Raw genomic sequence first — 19,911 nt, forward strand, 5'->3', positions numbered from 1 at the left:
GGGCTGCGACGGTCCTCGGCTTTGGCCCACAGAAAACCAGCGACATTCCTCAGCCCAGACCCTCACAAAGCGGCTGTCATGTCGCCTTCGCTTCACCCCCCGCCTGTCTCCTTACTGCCCCTTTCTTCCCTGGCATATCAGGACTACGGTGCATTCCCAGAATCACAGACTCAGCTGGGTTGGAAAAGACCTCTGAGATCATCGAGTCCAACCTATGGCTAAACACCACCATGTCAACCAGCCCATGGCACTGAGTGCCGCGTCCAGTCTTTCCTTAAACACCTCCAGGGACGGTGACTCCACCACCTCCCTGGACAGCCCATTCCAATGTCTAAGCACCCTTTCTGTGAAGAAATTCCTCATGTCCAACCTAAACCTTCCCTGGCACAGGTTAAGACTGTGTCCTCTGCTTAGTGCCTGTCCTCTCCCGTCTCCTTAGTGCCCCTTTCTTCCCGGGCACGTCAGGACCAAGGTGCTTTCCTTCCAGGCAAGGTGAATGGGAGCACATCCCCAGCGCAGCACCAAGCGCCGCGTTACTCCCCTTACTGCCCATTCACGTGGTGTCCCAGGGGAACGAGGCCAGGGAGGATGCAAACTGACACTGAGACAGGTTCTGGAAACTGGAGACACTACCTGGACACGAAAAAGATCTGATAGTGAAGCCACCTGATACCAGGAAAAGAAATCTGAGAAGCAGCAGATGCAGCTGCTGGTACCACAGAGGCAAAATCCCAAAGCCAGGTTATTTGCATCCTATGTTTTGTCAGGCCTGGTAAAAATTACGTTTCCTCTGCTGGGGACTTAGTGTGAGTGTTCTCAGGAGACACTGCAGGATTGAGCTAGAAGGAGATGGATGCACACTGTAAATATTTCCCAGCACACTGGGCACTTGATGATGCTTCAGTTCTTATGATGATGAGCTACAAAAAGTCTGCTTGGCCCGCTAGATTCATACTTCCCTACACATGTATCCTGATGCATTCCTCCGACGTGTTTAAAATAGGGATGGGTCTTGAAAATCCCCAAACCAAAAGGTTTGCAAATCATCAGTCTTTCTGCTCTGCTGCTGCATCTCATTTCTTGTCACAGCTGTTGCCTGTTTTAGTAGCTGGATTTCCAAGGAAACAAAGCTCGTATGAGCACAAAGGCGGAGTGCTTGCAGCCTTTGTGTGTGGGTGTGCATGTGTGCCTGTCCTTCCTCCCCACCCTTAATAATTTTTTAATCTGTTGGTCAACTGGTCGATCTGATTTGACAGAGGGAAAGAGCGATCATAAACATCCTGAGTAGGGAAAATTTTTTGGGTGGAACTTGCACCTTACTAGAAACCAGATAAGCCCAGCTGTGAAATGCAAATGCTTGAATCCAAAGTTAGCAGAGCCCAGCCTTTGGGAGTTCTGGAAGAGCAGAGACACTAGCCCAGTATTAAGTCTTTGTGTTTAACAAATAAACAAATACAGCTTTTGGCAAACTTGAATATCAGGTGAATCCATCAACAGATTCAGGAGGACAGTAAATCACCTAACTCAGATAGCAGAGGAGTAAAACTTTGACAGTGAGCTTTAAAGTCTCCAGGCAGCCAAGCAGGAGTTGCTGAAACTTGGTATTTTCAAATACTGAGAACACATGACTGTCATGCAGTATTCAAAATTATTCAGAAGTGTAACATAAAACGTCTCTCCAATTTCCTAATCTGAGAAAACAGATTTCAATCACACTTGAAAAACAGAGGACAAAGAGGATCCCGGCAGAACTTCCTCAGGCCTGATCTGCATATTGAGTTGTGCAACAGCTTGATTGCTGCCCTACCAGCTGGAGATTTCTGTTTTCTATGGGGCAAAATCAGGACACAAAATGATTTGTGTCAGTGTTATCACTGCACACATTCAGGAGCAGCCTTTTGTTTTAGAAGATGTACAAAACTGCTTTTGGAAACACATACCTTTTTTTTTTTTTTTTTTAACTGTGCTATTTCCCTGTTCTTGGCAGCTCTTTGGACAAACAGCAGAGTTGTTTTGGTTATACTGATGTCGCAGGAGAGTGGAAAGAGTGCTTGCATTTGAATGCTTCCCAGCAGTGGAGAATTTTCAGCCAATTGTTGGGAGTGAAGGTCAGGTCTTCAGCTGATTTCTGTTGGATTCAGTGACACTTTACACGTGCACTGAGATACTCAACTTGTTTGACATCCTTGGGATGTTGTTATGAATAAGAACTGATTGGAGTTTTTTTTGCAACAATCCACTTAAATGTGGCAGTATTAAACTATTTTGGTAACAGGTTAGTTGCAATATTTTTCCCTTTCTTCTATCTGGTATTTAAACTTTTTCTCTTCCCCTTACCATTATGTGTTCTTTATGCCTGAAGAGAATTGCACCTGTACCTCCACAAGCGTGAAGGTGGAATAGCAACATTTTGAAGGAGGAATTGGTAGGAGAAAGGAGATGTGAGGATTTAGGGTAGGGCACAACCCCCAAAATAAGCTGACAACAAACCAACAAGGTTTTCTCAGAGACTTAAGGTCACACTAAGATGTTTCATATCCTAAGACAAGGTTGGTAACTCAGCTTTTACATGGGAAAAAAAGTGTTTTTCAAGAATCAGGGTTGTGAGGATAGCACATGAGTGCATAGACCAGTCAGGATCTCTGCCTTTCTGAGTGAAGAAACCAAATGAAAACAACCACTCTAGGGGGTTGGAACTTCTCCATTCATTTTATCCTTGAAGTCTGCTACTTTGGGCAATGACCTGCTTCAGTAACACTCCTACACAATGTTCCTCAGTGAGGCTTCTGGTCCTCTGCAGTACAATCATGCAGAGACCATCTTGAATTGGCACTCAAGGGAGCAGGGAAGGAATCCTTCCTTTCCTGTAAAAGTCTAACACTGACTAAGCTGAGCTCTGTGAAGGGCAGACAGAGGAGTGTGGTGAATCCAACTCAAGAACCACACTAGTGAAGCTGCTTCAACACCTACAGCCTTAAACAATGGAGCTGCACAGAGATAGGACCCAGGCGATTTGTCAGACACATGAAATCACCACATCTTTCTGCCCTCAATCATTTCGATGTAGCTCTGTGGAAACTGTTTAAGATCCCTGGGATCTCTGGCAGAGCTCACGCTGTAGCTCTTCATGTCTCTGTACAGCTTGTATAGCTTTAGAGACATATGATACCTTTGTGGTGCCCTCCCATGTTTAAATAACCGGCCCAGGAATGTCTCCTAAAGTTTCTGCTAAAGCTGGAATTATCCCCGCGTATCCTTTTGGGTTTCATTTTATCTCATGACATGGCGCAGTACTCTCAGAGCAAGGTTGTGAGGTTGCCTTGGAGATGGAGGGCTTAGCCACGGGGCGAGCTGTCACACCGAAACGTTCCCATTAGCCAGGGTAACTGTGAATGCTTTCCACAAACAATTGAGTGAAGTGAAGTGACAAAAAGCTTATGAAACGGTCACAGGGGAATTGCATAAACTGGGGTCAGATGTTCAACTTGAGACTGTTCCATGACCGAGGAGTTTCACAGCTGGTTGACGAAAGCAAGCAGGAGGTCAGCTGGTCTCTAGTTGTTATAACAACAACCTGTTATGTTTCTCAGGCAACAGAGATGCCCACAGCAGTGGCAGGATGGATCAGGAGGATGATTTCCTCATTTCCTGGAATAAGGTTTGAAAGCTGTGAATATTTTTCTGCTGGTAGAATTTGAGATTTCAGTCTTTGTAAGTGGCAGGATCCAAGCGGTAATACACCATGGTGCAGCCTTTGAGTGGATCAGCAGGAAGACTTTAGGAATGCACCATTGATTTAGCTGACTTTTAAACGAGTGAATGGAAAAAAGGACAGAGAGAACACACGGATTTGCTGCAACATCCATCTGGAAAAAAAAAAAAAAAAAGAGAGACCAAACTATGCATCACCTTTATTCCTAGTGTTTAGTTTACATCTTCCAAGGGAAAACTGGCAAATGACCGGCTATGAATAATGTACCCATGGGGAAAGTTTGTTTCTAAACATGAACAGTTAGTGCCTGGCTTATGTCTGGGTGGGTGTGCTGGCTATTTCATAAAGATTTTGTTCTACTGAGGCAACCACATAAAAGAATTTCTTTGGAGGAATTCAAGGTGAGAATATCTTTATTTTGCATCAACACCAACACCCTTAATGCAGTAGAAGTGAAATGCAGAAATTAACCTTTCTCCTTCATCTCTCCCATGCCCTGCGCTGTGTCTGAGACCCTTGCAAAGTCTAACTGAAATGATACAATCCTTTGTATTTCTAGCTGCTCCGGATGGGCTCGGTCAGTTAAATGCTGGGCTTTTCTGCCACAGCATGGAGGCAGGACAGAGAAAAGGTACGGGCTAAAGTTATAGTGTGTTGTAGTTTTGGAAAAGATGCTGGTAGAGTAAGAGCTGCAAACAAGGAAAACCTAAAATGTTTCCTTTACCTTTGGCAGTCAGAAAAGTGAGGGAACCTGAAGGTGTGGGTCTCATCAGAAAAGCTAAATCCAATTATGTAACAGCAGAATTTGCTTGGAGTTTCTTTGCTTTTTTCTTGTACACATGCCTAGGTCTCTCATCTGAACCATATAAACCTTAAGGAAGGCTTACAAACCTTAAGGAATGCTTACAAACCTTAGATGCTTTTCAGTTCCTACAGCCCTCAGGATCTCCTGTGCCCCTGCACTGCAGTGCCAAATACATATTCTCCTTCACCCTCTTGGTCCTCTCCAGTGCTGCAGTTTGGAAGTAATGGCTCTTGGCAAAGGAGTTAATCTGATTCATTTGAACTTAACTCTCTATGAGAAGGAATCTGAGAATGGCCTTTGTGTCTACATCTGAGAGAGGCAATATATTATATTATATTACATTATATTATATTACATTATATTACATTACATTATATTATATTATATATGGAAAGCCCTTATTCATGCCTATGTAAATCAGGAATAATTCTCTTTAAATTGGGTGCCATTGAGATGACTACCAAGTCTTGAGAATTCCCAATCTACAGAATATTTTACACTGCGGTATAGGTAGGGCCAAAAAAAAAAAACACAGCAAAGCTTAGGTAGTTAGAGAAATGCTTTCCTAACAATTCCCACCAAAAAGTTCTGTTAAAAAAGCAGTTAAGGTTGCCCCAGGGCAAAACACACCCACACAAGAAATGACAGGTTAGGGGAACCTTCCCTGCATAAGCTATCCTGCACACCTCATGTTAACCACTCCCAGTGACAGACTCCAAACCCCAACAAGAAGCTCCCCTTGTTCTGCAGGATAAAGAAACAAACTAAACACCTCCTACATGCTTCAGTGCAAAACCCTCTGGTAACACTAACATTAGTGGCTGGTGCATGTGGAGAGTCAATGGTGACTATAGGGGGAAAATGGAGATTAGGTGCCCCCTGAGCATAGGCTCTGTTGGTACTGCTGGTCTCAGAGACCTTCTGTGACTTCATCAGACTGTTTTGTCTGTGGTTGGCCACAGACACTCCACTTAGTAGACCCCTTCCACAATGCAGAGCTGAAGAGCCACCTGTTGCTTTTTATTAGACTGGAGAATGAGCTATTTGATATACTTACACCAGAACGAATTTTTTTCCCTTGGTGAAAAAATAGCTACATTTGTACCAGGTATTTGTATGCAGCTTCTTCTAAGTGATTTATTCCCAGGTGGGCCAGAAAAGATTTTTCACGAAAGATGTTTTGTCACCTAACACTAGGGGATGGAATGATGATGACACAAAGTTGTAATTACAATTAAAGCTTTATTTTTTTAAACAGAATTTTATGATTGGCATAGCATACAATTCTGTGACCAGAATAGAACAGGATTTTTATAATCAGAATCAGCATATCACAATTTTCTAAGTAGCTTAGCACAAAATTTGTATCACAGGTTGGCTTACAGTTCCTAATCACATGGATGCTCTGCAGAATGGGTCAAATCTTAATACTTGGCTTGCAGTATCAATATAATAATCATAATATAGAATTAAAAAATGTGGAAAAATATGAATCACTCACTCAGAACTTGGGAGAAGCAGATGATGGTGGTGTCCCTGACCACTGGGATATCATGGGTTTTGCTGTCTAGCAGCAACTGTGGTCCAAGTTCCACTTTGGTCTCCTAACCGCTTGATTTTACAGACAGTGCTCTGTGTTCTGCCACACTTCCCTGGTTTGTTGTCATCACAACCTGTGTGCCTGGGACCTTCAAGGCTGGTAAGGAAGGGAGAAGTCAGCCCAGTGCCCAGGAACCTTGAGGCTGATAGGAAAGGGGGAGAAGAATTCTTTCTGGTGCATGGGACCTTCCAGACCTGATGAGGAAGGGAAAGGAGACTGATACATGACCAGTTTGGTCACAGAGAATGGCCATTTGCCTTTTGGACTGGCATTAGTTAAGCTAAGCATATTATGAGGGATCAAGAACAGGGGGTGCCAGTTACAGACTTGTATTGAAGAAGCCTTTGCTTCAAAGTGTGTTGGTGGTCTTCCATCTACTTTCCTACACAGCTTTATACCTTCCCACACCTAGTGGCTACTTTCATCCAAGTTTCTTCTGCTCGAGTGGGTCACAGTGACCAGTACTGGCAGGTTTCACCTGGTTGTTTAAATGCTAACACAGAGTTAATTCTGCCTTTTTATACCCAGGTGCTCTGGAACAATGTTTGGCATCACACTAATAGGCTTTATCTGCTGCCTCTGTGCCACAGGGAGCTTATGAGTTTTCTCATACACTGCAGAAAGGTAAATCTGTGTTGGTCCAGGCATAGAAACCAGAATTTTTATGCTTGGTCTCAGGGGAGGGTTTTGACACAGCTGCATCAAAACAAGGACACAGAGCTGCCTCAAAACAAAGAATTCAAGATGAGTAGAGAAAATACAGTTGTGGTACAGACCTTTGTCCATTCAAAATGAGCAGGAGAAGAGGTAGTAGTCTAACAGTGTCATTTTGTGTCATGGGTGACGACCTTGAAGACACTGAGGACTGAAAACCTCCTCACAAAAACTTTCATACATACACCAATGCTGTGACTTGGTCATAGGCTCTTACTTAAGCAGGTATCTCCAAAATTCAGGCCCTGCTCTTCCTGAATGCTGTGCTGTATGATCAGCTCTGACCTGGAAAACTGAAATCATATTAAAACTGTACTCATTACAGACTGAACATTTTATAGTTCTGTCACAGTGTGAAGGCCCCAGAGAGCAAATTAATAAAGGTTTTATGCATTTATAACCTCACCTTTAAAAAGTCAGCATGAAGATTTTATTTTCTGTCCTCCAGGAAAATCCATCTATTCCAAAAAATCCCAGAGAATCAATACTTGTTTAGAAAACTGTAAGAACTGACACATTAATCCTAATGCCTTTTAAATGCCTCTATTAGTGGTTTCTAAGTTTACTACAGGCTATTTGGTAAGGGTAATGAACAAAATAGGGTAAGCTTGGAGCACGGATCTTTTGAGGATACCTATACATGACATGCATATCTCTACCCACTGGTCCAAGAATATGATATCAAAATGGGTGAAATAATTTCTTTGTTCCCATGACAAGAATACATCCCATATGGAAGTCATCAGTATCAACACTAAGCTCCCCTGTAAGCACTTTTGAGCCAGCCTTATTAAATATACATTTTACATATACCTGTACAAGTTGAAGTCTTGGAAGAACATGTCTATTCCCCAGAAATCAAAGTGCTTTCAATGCGGATGCCTGCGGGGGGACAGTGATCATAAAGCAGCCAGAGAGCCAAAGGAATGCTGAGATTTCAGAGCCTGTGTGATTACCCACAGCTGTACAAACAGTACAGTGGAGAAAACAGACTGACCTTGGCCATGTTTTGAGAGTGCCTGATAACCAGGTCCTTCAACAAGCCCTGTTTCAACATGAGGAGGAAAGAAGAGACGGTGACCCTGAGGAACAGGAGGAAACACAATAATGACTAAAGCGGCAACATCGCAAGTCAGCAGCTTGAATATCTTCAGGGAACTGGTCTGGGACAAAACTGGTCAGTGATGACAGACATCTGCTTTATGTACCTGGCAGCATGAGAAGTGGATTAAACCAGATATATGATGGCAGTATCTCAAGTACAAGTAGACAGCACACTTCAAAACATGAATTACTGTGCTTTGACCATTCCAGAAATATCCATGGCAGAGAAATTTTAGTCTGCTTGCAAGAATTTAGAAATAGAATTTTAAAAGCAGAGAGTGTTTTGGTGTTTTTCTAAATCCACAGGGCCATGGCCATCTTTTTCCAGCTTATTAGTGCCTGTATGCTACTGTATGGAGACAACATTGAGGGAGCCTATACTAGCAAATAACTGCAATGCTCATCTCACTGACCTCCCTTTCACCCTCGCAAACAGGTATTTTCTTTGCTGTTTCTTCATATGTCTGGGGAACACACCCTCCAACACTTGCAAAAACAAACACTATCACTGGGCTGGCCATCAGCATCCCCTCTAACTCTTATCTTGGGCTGTGTCTCTCTAGGGTTGTTAAGTTACATGCCTAACCTCAAGGAATCTCTCTCCCCTCCCTGTGGTGGACAAAACACAGTGGATCACCTAATTGGTAGAGACATTTGGGCCATAAATGACAGATGTGTGATTCAGGATCAAAGCTAAAAACTAAATTCTTCCAGAATATCCCACACCTCAGAGCAGGCTGTGGGGATGATCCTCAGAATGGTTGTAGGAAACAGATTGAGGATTGAAGGAAACCTTAGCTTTGTTGAGCTGGAAAACTGAGCATTACACAATACTTGTTTTTCTCACCTTTTGAATTCTGCCCTTGCAATGTGCAAATCCTTAGGCATCCCTGTGTTCACTGCCATCCAGCATCTTGGTAAGCAGAAAATAAAAAAAAAACCCCTCAAAACACAACAAGGGCAGTGAGAAGATGGAAGAGGATCAGAAGGTGAAGGTCACTATTTTGTCGCTTAGTCATTCGTGGAGGACTCCCCTCCTAGCACAGGCAGTATGAAAGTGTTTCCCTGTTAAGGCTTCACCTATAGCTGCTGCCAGCTTGGCAGGGAAAGCAACTCTCTGATGAAAACAAATTCCCGTGTTCCCATGACATTGAGTTGCTCCTGCAACACTGCAGCTGTCAAAAAACTTGAGTGACTTCAAGGAGAAACTGCATTTACCCCTGGCTGTTTTGCTCTCCCTTTTCAAACACTAATTTTATATTCTACAGTTAGCCAAGCAACTCTTTACAAATTTTACAACTCATTCTCCCAAGAGCCTGAAGGCACAAAGCATTCACACAGTGCACAACCCGAGAACTAAAGCATAAAATACATGAAAACACATGGACAGTCCTGAATAAGGTCAGTGAATCTGCCTACAGCTTCATGAGCAAGCACTCACTTGACTGATAAGTTAAGAGTTAAAACCACATCACGTTAAAAGCTGATGAAAGCACAAGTAGGCATAGCATATTATTTAGATCTGCCACATAAAAATCCTGCATCTGATTTAGGAGAAATTTTATGGAGCATGTCCTCAGCAGATCATCCACCAACTGCATATCAAGAGCTTTAGAACAAATTTAGAGAATGAATAACTACAAATTGTATGTAATGAGTAGCTGGGAAACAGGATAAGATGCAAGATGGGTCTTTCAAAACTACATCATGCCAAACTAAGCAATTATCCTTCTTAGATGTGACTAACTCAATCCCTCTTTAGGCAGAGGTAACATGGTCTGTCTCAACTACTGGACTTCAGTAAAGCATCTCATTCAGTGCCACTGAATCACATTTGGTGATTAAAAGGCAAACTGAAGAAGATGGAGATTAGTCAGCAAACTGTAAAGCAGTGAGGAACTGCCCTAAGGGAAGAAGACAAGTTGCATTGGAAAGGTGCTGTTCTGGGATGAGGGGGTTCCACAAATACCAGTCTTAGGACTTCCAATATTTTTACTGACAGTTTAGATATTAAAAAAACCAAGAGTGTTGTGAAACATGACTGATATGTGATGAAATCTGTCAACAATAGCTGGAGGGTGTTGATGGTACGCAAAAGTCTGGATATCACAGACAGAAATCCCTCAGAGATGAAATTATACAAATAGAGTCAAATAGTGTAGTAAAAATCAGACAGAAAAGCAATAGAAATAATTCTAATAGCATTGTGGAAAAGACACTGGAGAAACTTCATCTGGAATACTGTATACCATTCCAGTTAGATCTATTTTCAGAAAGCACTCAAACTGGAACAGGTGCTGTGAACACATTTCCAAGAAAATTACAGGGAATAGAAGGCTTATCCTGGAAGACACTGGAAGAACTTCAGCAAAGCAAAGGATGAGAGAGCTTATGATTTCTCACCATAAACACTGTGGGGGGACAGGAGGGAAAAAGTCAAACTCTTCAGCTTGAAGGACAATCTGACTCAAAAATATTTGACTGCAAGCTGGTCATCAAGACCAAGTCTTGAAATCAGAGGAAAGTTCCATGTTACCAGAGGCATGACCAAAAAGAGTACCCACACAGGAAGACAGCAGCAAATGTTGCTACTTCTCCGTATGAGATCTCTTTAGTTTCCAAAAAACTTCTACCACTTGGCCTCCTGCAGCGACCCAGGCCAGTGCTCCAAGGAATCAATTCCCATCTCTGTCCCTGGTCCTGTCCTCACAGCAGGTCCTGGTGGTGTCCCACGAAGGTGTTCCTCAAATGTGGTCTTACACAAGCAGGTGTCTCACTGGTTGCACAGACTTGAGAGGCAAATCTTTGAACCTCTGTCTCCCAGCCCAGAAGGAAGGTTACTCTGTTTTCTCACAGTGGTGTGCAAAATACAAAATCCTCTTCTATTTCTCCAGCTGCCAGTTTTCCGGAGGCTTTCTTCATTTTGATCTTAGGCAGCAGTTAAAGAGCTCATTTCTCCAACCCAGGTGCTTCCTCCACCACAGCGACAGGGAACAAGCAGGCTCTGAGGCAGAGAGGTTGCTGAGCCCCTGTGCAGTGTTTCTGCCCCTGCCACTGCACTGCTCCCTGCCCCAGCACTGCAGTGTGCCCTGCTCTTGGCTGTGGCAGCACAAGTGTCTGTGGGGACCTGCCTGAGCCAGCACCTGCTCTGTCCAAAACTTCGCCACTGCAGTTGAAATTGAGGGGTGCACAGGCTCCTGGGGAGAGGAGAACAAAGGATAGGCATGCAGCTATTGTTGGTTATCCATGTTATGGCTACACATCCATAGGGCCTTTCCCAATTGGGGGAAAGAACTGTGTATTTTGAAAGGTTTAACATTATCTTTTCTGGACCCAACTACTTTAAAAACAGCATGTTGACCATGGCAGACAGTCAGGTGCAAAAGAACAACACAGAAGCGCTCTTTCATATTTTTGGACTGCAAAGCCTCCTTCGTGGAAGAAGGGGTAGAGGAGAGTGAGGGTCAGGCAATAGGACTGTAAGCTCTATCAATTGTCCCAACACATCTGGAGCACCTTAGACCCGCAAAGCCATTCATTATCTCTTGGGGGCTGGCTTTCTATGTGATCATAGCAATGCGCACTTTCACCACCACTGCTCTGACATGCAGCTGCACCTGCCCCTCCTTCCCAACCTTGAGGCTGACCACCAGGAAAATGGCCTTTGTCATTTTGTCATTGCTGGCCACACCAAATTTATAAACCGCCCACCTTTTTTATTCAGCATTGTAATGGCCTTGCAAGAACTGGAACTTTTCCAAATACTTCTTGAAGCCACCCCCCTCTCTGCTCTTCCTCCTTGCTGACAGTGGCTTTCTGTGGCCAGATGAAGGAGTGCCCTGCACCCCAGGAAAGCAAGGTCTGCAGGGAAGCTTAAAGCTGACTTTTCCTTTGCACATGCTGGCATGAAGAAGGTGCACAGAACTTGTCCTTGGCTGCAGCTCATGTGAATGTCAGCTCTACTGAAACCCAGGAGTCCCCTGGGTTTTGAGAAGGGGATCTTGCCAGCTTTCACAGAAAGCATTAACAGGGAATACACTGTGAGCAAGCTTGTGGAAGGCAGGGAGTATGGGACACTGCTGTTTTAAATTTCTGTTACCACAGTACAATCCTGGCCTAGGCCCAAGGTTTCTCAAAACTGCCCAGTACCTACTCTAATGGTGATACTGTTCAGAGGTAAACCTGTTCCTATGCAGATGGGAGAGACAAATGTCACAATAAATAGTTCAGCAGTCCATCTTTAGAGCAGAGCCCCTGCACATAGAAAAGTTGCTACTTTGCCCACTCCTTTATATGTTGGCCCTCATGTCCCAGTCTGACTGACTTTCATTAGTGTGAAACCTCTGAGGGCTATTTTAATCCTAATGTAAATCAGCAAAGCTTCGGGGTTGGCATCACAGGAGGTTCTTACCTCATGGGGACTGTCCCAGTGCAACCTTCCTCCAGAGCACACCTCTGGGCAGGAGATAACAGGATCTGCTGTATATGCTGACTACTGCTGGCTGTGGCTGTCCCCTGCCAGAGGGATCCTGAGCTAATCATTTAGAATTTCCCTCTTCCCTTCCTTAAGAGAGGCCCCAAACTACTACCAGTATCTTCCCTTCAGGCAGTGTTTCTGCCACCCTGCTCCCTCACTGCAGCCAGTGAGGAGGTGAGCAGTGCAGCTCTCTGTGGTCGTCTGTGGTCGAGAGAGAGGGAGGTGCCTGCAGAAAGCAATTTATCCCTCCTAAAATCTTAACCGCGTCTCTCTCCAAGGAAGTGCCCGGGACAACTCTGCTCCTGACTTTGATGCTTCATTTAGACACCTAAAATGAGGTGTGGATAAATCCACACCCTTCTGCTCCTTGCATGATGTTTCACAAGCAGAAATGCTGTAATTCCCTGCTTGTTGCTCTCAGCCGCTAATATTAGATGGGATGTTAGATAAAGTAAATCCTCCCACGTTCTGGCAGAGCTCTTTCCCCCAAGTGACATAAATGATAATTTTCATCTTGCTTCACTAGATATTCAACACTGCGTAGTGCAAAGGATGGATATTTTCATATTTGGCTGTGATCAATAACACGGTTCTTATCAATGGTAACAACAGCCCACAACACTGAGGGTTTGGATCCTATGAGGTGGTTGTCAAAATGGCTGTGTTTTGTAATCAATAGCCTGAGAGTCTTTCTCAGAAAGATTTGCATTGCATGATCAACAGCAACAGTAGTCCAAGCCAAGCTGATGAAAGAGACAGTTAATCCCAAAGAGCCAAATCCCTGGAATGTGCCCTGCTCTGGGAGGGCATCACTCAGCTACGTGCATACAGCTGGGTATGTCTGGTGTAGCTGAGGCTGGTAGTTAGCCAGAGGTCAGGGGCTTGGTTGGTGGTTGGGGTTTTTTGCCTTTCTTCTTTTTTTTTAAGTAAGAAAAACATCCACAGTTGTTCCACAGGAAAAGAACAAGTAATCTACCCGCACGGAATATATGCAGTTGTCCTTGTTTCCTCCTTGCTTACTTTCACCTTCTGTTAGTGTTTGAGTGACAAGATTTTTCCAAACACCAAATTAGGATAAACTGTAGTTGCATGCAACAGATGAAGGAGAATAATGGGCAGACTTTTAACGAATCAGGAATATGCGCACAGGACAGATACTGAACGCATAAACTTTGCACTGTTTCACAAAAACAGCCAAAGGCAGAGCAGCACAGGTAGAGTCCTACAGCTGTAGGGTGTCTGTGCTTCACTTCCCACTCTCCCCTTCCCCTTGAGGCAGCTACTGCTGAGCTGTCACAGCTGAGCTTCACGTGAGGCAACTCCTAAACCATCTGAAGTTTTCAACCTGACATGTTAAAGCAAACTCCCCTCACCCAAGCAGGGGAGTGAACGGAAGCCCAAGGCGTGATTCTTCAGGGAGGTAAAACACACCAAGTGACACATCCCCTGGTGCCTGAGGAGGGCCATTTCCACATATGAATGGCAGTGGTTTGCACCTGCTTTGCGCAGATGCACATGCCTACACCCTGCACAGTGCAGTGAGGGACACGCTCTGAGTCACAGTCAGTGCAAAGTCAGGTCTGAGCTGACCGCATGTGAACACCTGCCAGAAGCCAGCCTCTGAAACAGGCTTTCTTCACCATTGATCCTATGGAGCTACACACACCCTGGCAATGAAGCACCATCTCTAAAAAGCATCCCAAACATAAGAGGAAAATAAGTCAAAGCTAGAACCATTTGAAACTGCACACATAGGCCATATCACCTACAGTGTCTGAGCATCACTTGGCTGCATGCAAAACTGCTGACAGACAAGTGCAAAGGTCTGAATTAAATGAGTTTTAAGGTGAGGTCCAGTCGCTGACATCTGCACTTTCCTAGGCTGCTGCAATATAAAGTCAAACAGGTTGGTGTTGATCATAAGTGAAGGTACCAAAACATGTCAACCACTTGTGTGGTGCTTGGTAGAGCGGGCCCAGGGAATGTTGCACTTCCAGGCACCTGGTTATGTCTGACTGGCCAAAGTTTCTCTTGGCTCCCCAGCTGAACTGGCAAAGTTGACTTTTGCCACTCCAAGGATAAAAGGCCAGGTCTGGGACTGGCTCTTACCACTCAAAGGAACATAGAAATGGTCAAGCTGTTACAGGGAGCTGACAGAATATCTTGCAGAGTTGGATATGCTGTCCTAACACCATCACAAGAGGCGGAAATAGCAGAGGGGGGAGCAGGGCAGTACTTTGTATCCTCCCATTCCAGCTTCCCAAGTCTGCTCTATCTAAAATACCTAGGAAAGCCACCACCATTCCAGCTGCTTACTTTGCCATCAGTGACAGCCAGCTTAAGTGAGCATTCCCCATATCTTGCTGCCTCAAGGCCCAGAAACAGCTTCATTTCTCCTGGTGGAGGGAAGATAGTGCTTTTATTTCTCTGTCAGGCTTAGAAAAGCCATAATACAGCAGAGCAGATAGGAGAGCCCAGATAAAGAAGAAGAGCACAGGCTGACTATGGGGCCAAGCGCCCAAGCCGCTCATTTGCAGGTAACCTGACATGCCCAGCACACGGCAGCTGAGCTCTGGGTGGAAACTAAAACGTGGGGCTGGGAAGTCATGTAGCTGAGAGGGATTTGCATGGCTGTGCCCTATGTGCTGTAAGCTCCTAGTGCTTACGTGCTGGGAGGGACAGAGTTCCTCCTACCTGGCACAGAGCTGCTTCAGCCCTGGGCTGCGTGCTGCCCAGCTCACACCTTGGCCCCTCTTGGATTCATACATGCCACACAATGCCTTCACACAGATATATTTATCAAGCTAAAAAAAGTTCTGGTTAGCTGTTGTGTTGGCTGTGAGGCCAAGTGGCACTATCTAGGAGGGGAAAAGAGGCCACCTGGAGCTGTAAAAATCTCACAAGCCTGCAAAATAAGGAGGGCAGCATGCTGGTGGGAGGTTGGATATTTACTGGAGTAGAAGAATTCCAGTTCAGAAATGATTCATTTTCACGGCACGGTCCCTCCCCCAAGCATAAAAAATAATTTTCCTTTTTACATATTTCCTGGAATATGTGATTGTACTAGAAGAGCACTTTATGCTCCTGTTATGAAAGGGAATCCAGTCCAGTGGGACGAAGTCATTCTTGGAATAACTTTCAGTGAAATCAAGAGTTACAACTGGACTGACTTCGGTGTTAAAAAAGTCCTCGGGATATTGGTGGCTGCTGCAGTCATGTTTTTGTAGGCAGTCTGGATCTACAAGTTTTCCTAGTATAATAATTGCAGTAAGAACTGTGAGGTTTTGTAACCAAACTCATTTATGCTGGCAAAATCCCTTCTCTGGATGATAGAGAGCTGACTTATACCACTTAATTTCTTCCAGTTTTTACTTGGGAATTGCTGTTCTATTATGAAATGTCTTTATGCTGTCTGCACAGTAGGTGTGAATGATTACTTCTGCATTGTTGTAACAGTACCTTTTTCTAGCACAGACAAGCTAAAATGTCTAAACTATTTTATTTTGTATAATGCAAATATTAGAATATGGTTCAGGAAGAAAGAAACTACCATCTCAAAACAAAATAGATTGATGCCCTACAATAGCCTGGAAGGCAAATTCTGTGTGACAGTAAGAGAACAGAATTCACCAAAATAATCTAGAATATTTTCTTTCATTATTTTTATCAGGGTTAGGATATTTATTTCCTAAGCATCTACATGAACTTATAGCCTGTATATGTCTATTTTCATTTCTAGGATCCGAGTTAAACTTGTTTGCAGCATGCAAAGAAATTGAGCAGGATATGATACCACTTAATGTCATCCCCACTTAGAAGTGCAGTAGCCTTGCAGTATCACTGCCTGGCCAGCCCAAAGGGCAGTGGGACACCCACAGACTTGCCAATGCCAGTTTGACTGCAGATGGTCTAGGGAACTTCTGGGAAGCAGATGTTCCCTGAGGCATGTCCTGAAAGGGAGCATGATAAAGAGAACAAACTTGCAGGGGGAAAAATCTAAGTATGGGGAAATATGGGGCATCTCCTTGAAGGTGGGATTTCACCTTGTATTTTGTCCTGGAAAGAATGGAGATAGGCTCGGAAGGTTCTTAAAACAAAGATAAGCAGATGTGTTTGATGGTTTAAAATCGGTGAGACTCAACCTGTGCTTGTAGAGAGCAGCTCTACAATATATGCACGTGTATGGCACAGACCTTAGGAAAATTCCAGATCAGTACCATAGTGTTCCTTAAAATAAGCCCCAGAGATAACTCACACATCTCAGCAGAGATGGGAAAGCTGATGAAGGACAAAGAGTCTATGTGGGATCTAAAAGGGAAGAAGGGGCTTTGGGGTACCTGAATTTGCAGACTACTTCTGAGTGGCCCATTGTGGGTTAGAATAATGAAAAACAGGCCCTTTGTCCTAAAGCCTCCCCTTGACAACCTGTTTCTTGAGGCAACTTGGAGCTCACAGCAATTAGGCTGTGGGTGGGAGGAATTTGTTCCGGGGGAGTCAGGGCCATTCTGACATCCTGTAGCTGGGTTTCCCCAGGGCTCCTCACTCTCCTGCCCATCACAGGAGTAATGCATATCCTTGATGCGACAGCAACGGGGCCTTGGGACACCAGGAAAGGTGGTGCTGGAAACAAAGAGCCATTGCCAGTGATTCAATGGCCTGCAGCTCATTTGCAGTGAGGCCCAAGGGGTGTGCTCCTTCCTGCAGCAACCTGGGGCACAGCAAAGTCACTCCACCCATTGTGCACGTGCAAAGAAGCCCATCTGCATGTACAGAGAAATACCATCAGCCACAATATAAATGGACTTGTATAAATTGGGTTGAATTCTTCTCTTACTGAAGAGGTAAGGAGGTCAGTGAAAAGAGGTGACAAAACAGCAAGCAAAGAAAACAACTTTTGCAGCAGCCCTGTAAAGTGTATGCAGCTACAGGGTCAATGAGTGTGTGTCTCACAACCCAAGAAAGGATGTTGCAGAAATCAAGGTATAAGAGAAGGAGAGTCTGGCAGTTTGAGCTACCAGGCTGGCTAAAAAAAAAGCTGTATCTTGTAGATATTATCAAAAAATAGTCTGCAAGACTAAAATAGCATGGATATATCAAGGTCTAAAAAGAGATCAGAAATGAAGCCCAAAAAGATTGTAAGTCATATGAGATGCAGAACTTTACAGCCTATAAAAGACAGTGATGAAAATTAAATTATACTAATTCACACTACCTAGTTTAAATCTCCAATAACCTGAGCCAAAACAAGCAGACAGCTTTATTTACTGTTTTTTCTTTTTTTTCTGGGATGTACAAACTGAAGGTGCTGTGTGCCAGAACTCCCATGCTTCTCATATATAGACCACGTTTCTTGCTTGCACAGGCCTCTCTCTTCTGCCAGCACCTCAAGCATGTGCTTTGGTGGCTACCTCAAAAAGTGCCTGGAGGACTGAAAAGGGGAGAAGCAAGAAACTGTGTCTGGAGGAACAGGCTGTGTAAATCCTACTCTGCAGGTCAGACATCTGCCTCAGGCTTGCAGAGTTGTGCAGAGTATTTCATGTGCCACCTTCTCTTGCCAATGGGTTAGGACGCCCACCAAATGAGGTTGGTGTCCTGGTCTTGAACAGAGAGCAGCAGATCTGACTATGAACAGGGACCAGCAGCTCACACAGGCAGCTGCCTAGCAAGTGTTGGCACCACCAGGGGTGTAGCCAACTGCCTGGGGGCATTTTAGACTTCAGTTACAGACCCAGGACCCTTAGTTAAGCATATATCCCGCTAAGATACTCTAATCTTTCATCTGATTTAACCCTCCATCCCTGCTCAGGGGTATTAAGGGTTTAGTTCAGCATTTGCAACAGGACCCAGATAGATGAAGAGCTTAAGGTGAAAGGACAGGGTAAGCAGAGGGGCTGCAGCAGAGGCTGATCCTTGTCCCATGTGGGGAACAGCACAGATCCCTGTCATTTGTGCTGTGTGCTGCTACAAGCACTGGACATGAGCCAGCTCAGCATGAACAGTCCCTGCATGAGCACACCATGCTCAGTCCGAGGAGAGACCAGGGCAGCCACGGGAGGGGTGGGCAGGCATGCTGCTGGGGCAGCTGCAGCACCCCATGGGGCAGCATGGGGAGAGGAAGGGAGGGAACATCTCTACTCAAAGTCCTGCTTGTGCAGTCATAGCTTGTCTGCAGCCACAGCCTGTAAGCAGCCATATGGACCCAACCAAGTTGGAGACTCAAGACGTCTTCCAGCTGTTGAAGTGTCAGTACCTCAGTCCAATCCCACCCCGGCTGTTACCATTCTCCTCCTAACCACCACTACCCTCCCAGGTTTGTCAGCAAAACTGCTTGTACATGCTTCCCCTGGCCCTCTGGAACCAAAGTGAGCCGTGCTAGCTCAGGCAGCTGGAACACAAGGTCTGCCTGTATCCAGTTCAATGCTAGTAAATAGGTCAAGGAAGGCTGGTGGGGGGTGTGTGTGCCTGAGTGCTGGGTGAGCGGTAATCTCCTCAGCTGACAGACCTGGAGTTTACAGACAGACTTATGCACCTCTGCACTGATTCGCCCCATGCACCCAGGAGCTGACTTTGGCTTGTGTTCAGTGCAAGCTACACCAAGAGGGTGAGTTTGGTCAGAGGAACTGCAGATGTGCCCAACACTTTTTCATCCCTACATGCTCCTTGACAGCCTCTTCCCCTCAACTGGCAGTCATGGAGAAGGTTCCATGTAGGTTCCATGTTCCAGCTGAGGTCAAGCAGAGCCACACCACCCTGCACACACTGCCAGGGGCACAGGCCCTCCCTCCTGGAACAACAGGGTGTGAAAACAGGGGGTGTAGATGGTCCTGGCCATGCAGGGTGCATTCCCTCTGCCTCAGCAGACAAGAGCATGATGCTGCTAAGCTGCCTTCTCACACCAGCAGTTTTCATGCCCCTAGTGAGAAATGGTTTTGGTGATGCTTTAAACGATCACATCTTGACTTCTGGGGCCTAGCAATGCTCTTCTCCTGCATATAATACATGTCCTGTGGTGTAGATGGGTTTGGGGTTGAGCTTATGAGAGCACAGAATTTGCAAGTTCTCACCTCTTCCTTCCTTCCTTCTCAAGCACTCTCAAACCAAGATGCCACAAACAAACCACTTTCTTGCAAGAGCCTGTACTACTGTTTTCTGTAACTCAGAACTGCAAAATCACTTTCTCTGGGTACCTTAGCAGGCATCAGTGTGGGATTCTCTGACAAGGGATCCAAGGAGACCTGGTGTTGACTTCTCTGTACAAGCAAGAACCTTACTCTCTAAATAAGATAATTATCAAGATGGTGTTTGTGCCCATTCTTGTTTTTGGGGACTCTCCTTTCTCTTTGCCACCATGACTCATAAAACTCATTAAGCCAGAGTATGCCTAGCAGAACATTTAATTACACAGCAGTTGAAGGGCAGTGATGGGATTTATGTTTAACAGGCTGACAGCAAGATGGCTTTATCTACAAAGCTGTTTTGGATGTCAGTATAGCCAGTGG

At 44.9% G+C, this 19,911-nt stretch overlaps 2 long non-coding RNA genes across 2 annotated transcripts in view; one reads left to right on the forward strand and one right to left on the reverse strand.

Moving 5' to 3' along the window:
- Positions 1-19,911, forward strand: part of LOC116440936 — a 58,450-nt gene that overhangs the window by 27,640 nt on the left and 10,899 nt on the right. The window lies entirely within an intron of this gene.
- Positions 5,740-19,120, reverse strand: LOC116440934. The gene is made up of 2 exons (XR_004238808.1): positions 8,783-19,120; positions 5,740-7,913 (listed from the first exon to the last, which is right to left on the reverse strand). It is a non-coding gene; the product is annotated as an uncharacterized LOC116440934 (long non-coding RNA).

This window comes from Corvus moneduloides, chromosome 3 (assembly GCF_009650955.1).
Source record: "Corvus moneduloides isolate bCorMon1 chromosome 3, bCorMon1.pri, whole genome shotgun sequence".
Lineage (NCBI taxonomy): Eukaryota > Metazoa > Chordata > Aves > Passeriformes > Corvidae > Corvus > Corvus moneduloides.